This window comes from Anolis carolinensis, unplaced genomic scaffold (genome assembly GCF_035594765.1).
Source record: "Anolis carolinensis isolate JA03-04 unplaced genomic scaffold, rAnoCar3.1.pri scaffold_7, whole genome shotgun sequence".
NCBI classification, from domain to species: Eukaryota; Metazoa; Chordata; class Lepidosauria; order Squamata; family Dactyloidae; genus Anolis; species Anolis carolinensis.
The window spans coordinates 27,561,532-27,564,244 of NW_026943818.1; the positions used below are offsets into that span (position 1 = coordinate 27,561,532).

A 2,713-nucleotide genomic window follows, 5' to 3' on the forward strand; every position below is an offset into this window, starting at 1 on the left:
CAGCAAAATAGCTCTATTGTGCATCAGCAACACAAAATAGCGCTATTACGCATCTGCACTGACGAGGCCTTGGTCTGAATGAGGACAACGTGGGAAGCAATCCAAACACTTCTTTTTCTTCCACAAAATTGCTGAGTATTTGCCTTCGGCTATGGTGGTATTGCGCAACAGCACAGCAAAATAGCTCTATTGCGCATCTGCACTGACAATGTCTTGACCTGAATGAGGACAACGTGGGAAGCAATCCGAACACTTATTTTTCTTCCCCAAAACTGCCGAGTATTTGCCTTCGGCTATGGTGCTATTGTGCATCTGTGCCACAAAATAGCGCTATTGTGCATCAGCACCATAAAATAGCGCTATTACGCATTTGCACTGACAACGTTTTGATCTGAATGAGGAGAACGTGGCAAGTAAGCCAAACACTTCCTTTTCCTCCCCAAAACTGCTGAGTATTTGCCTTTGGCTATGGCGATATTGCTCATCAGCATCACAAAATAGCGCTATTGTGCATCAGCACCATAAAATAATGCTGTTACACATCTGTACTGACGAGGTCTTGATCTGAATGAGGAGAATGTGGAAAGCAATCCAAACACTTCTTTTTCTTCCCCAAAACTGCCGAGTATTTGCCTTCGGCTATGATGCTATTGCGCATCAGCACAGTAAAATAGCACTATTGCGCAGCTGCACTGACAATGTCTTGACTTGAATGAGGACAACGTGGGAAGCAATCCGAACACTTATTTTTCTTCCCCAAAACTGCCGAGTATTTGCCTTCGGCTATGACGCTATTGCTCATCAGCATCACAAAATAGTGCTATTGCGCATCAACGCCACAAAATAGTGCTATTGTGCATTTACACTGACAATGTCTTCACCTGAAAGAGGAGAAGGTCGCAAACACATAGGAACACTTCCTTTTCCTCCCCCAAAGTTGCAGAGTATTTGCCTTCAGCTATGATGCTATTGCACATCTGCACCGCAAAATAGCGCTATTGCACATCTACACTGACAATGTCTTGATATGAATGAGGCAAAGGTGGCAAGCGCATAGGAACACTTACTTTTCCTCTTCTGTTTGACCCCAAAAGTCACCAATCAATCAGTTGTCCTTACGGTATTGCTTCCATCACTATTGTGCAATAGCAGGATCATGCGCTTCTGATGACAACGTCTTGACCCGAAAGAGGAAGAAGCAGCAAGCCTGTGATGACAACGTTTTGATCCTAAGGCGGAAGAGGCGGGAAGCAATATGGACACTTTCTTTTCCCCTTCTGTTTGACCCCAAAAGTCACCAATCAATTGGTTGTCCTGTATTAATACAGTATTGCTTCCGTCACTGCTGCGCAATAGCAGGATCACGCACCTCTGATGACAACATCCTGATCCAAACTAGGAAGCAAATATGGACACTTCGTTTTCCTCTTCTGTTTGAGGCCAATTTGTGCCCTTTGCCAACACGTTATCGCCCCCTTTGCCATGGCGCAATAACGCTATTGCGCATCTCCGCTATCAACGTCTTGACCCAAAAGGAGGAGAAGGTTGCAAGGAAATACGGACACTCCCTTTTCCTCTCCTGTTTCGCCCCAAAAGCTACCAAACGGCCCTCGCCGACTGCACTATCGCCTCCGTCAATTGCGCTATTGCGCACCTCCAGGAAGGTCTCGATCCTCTGAATTTCCCAAGATCGTGGTTTCCTCTTGCAGAGTCAGAGCATCCTTCCGAAGTTTGGAAAAGGAAGGGGATGGCGAGCAAATTGGAAATACTCCCCGAGTCCTTGGCAACGGCGCAATTGCCTCCCCGAAGCCGCCAAAGAGTCCTCGGCAATGGCGCAATAGCCTACTTCAATCACGGTGTCATGCACGGTTTTGGTTCCGAATGCTCTCTTGGCCTCTGAGGAGGAGACGGCAAGCAAACCACGACTCTCCTTTCCTCCTGAAGAGACGTTGCGCAATGGCGTTATTGACTCCCCAAAGCTGCAATATTGCAATAGCCTCCTTCAGTCGCAGTGTCACACACACCTTTCGGGTTTCGAAACGCTCTCTGAGGAGGAGACGGCAAGCGAACCACGACTCTCCTTTCCTCCCGAAGAGACGTTGCGCGATGGCGTTATCGACTCCCCAAAGCTACCATCGCGCAATAGCCTCCTGCCATCACGGCGTCACGCACCTTTTTGGTTCCGAACGCTCTCTCGGCCTCTGAGGGGGAGACGGCAAGCGAACCACGACTCTCTTTTCCTCCTGAAGACGTTGCGCATTGGTGTTATCGCCTGCTCCGATTGCGCAACGGCACACCTTTGCGATTCCGTCGCCGCCGGCTCATGTCGTTGCTCCCGGCAGCATCCTTCCTTCTCTCCGTCTTCCTTCCTCCCGATTCCTGGGGCTTTGATGTGGGACTCACTCACTCACTCTCTCACTCACGCCACACGCCGTGGAGGCCGCCAATGAGATGCGGCTCTGGCCGTTGCCATGGCGACGGTGTGAGACGAGGGGTGGGATGCCTGCCGATGGATTCTGGGGGGGGGGGGGGTCACCACTGCGGCTGGCATGCCGTTGTCGTCGTCGGCACCGCCGCAGACCTGGAAGAAGAGCCGCTCCGCGCCACGCCGCGCGACAGTGCAGTTGGCGGAATGACAGAAAATTGCAGATTTCGCCGAAGTGCGAGGATTCCGCTCCGGTAGGGATGTGCAAGTAGTCGAGAGTCTTCAAGG

The 2,713-nt window shown here is 50.5% G+C and overlaps 1 protein-coding gene across 4 annotated transcripts in view; it reads right to left on the reverse strand.

Annotated features, from left to right (window-relative positions):
* tspoap1 (TSPO associated protein 1) overlaps positions 1–2,511 on the reverse strand; it is an 82,333-nt gene extending 79,822 nt beyond the window's left edge. For 2 of the 4 annotated variants that reach the window (XM_062959330.1, XM_062959331.1), the window contains exon 1: positions 1–2,508. This exon is cut by the window's left edge and continues 916 nt beyond it. The gene's annotated coding sequence lies outside the window, so the exon portion shown is untranslated. The other 2 variants (XM_062959332.1, XM_062959329.1) reach the window with 2 other exon arrangements.
* Positions 2,512–2,713: the final 202 nt, after the last annotated feature.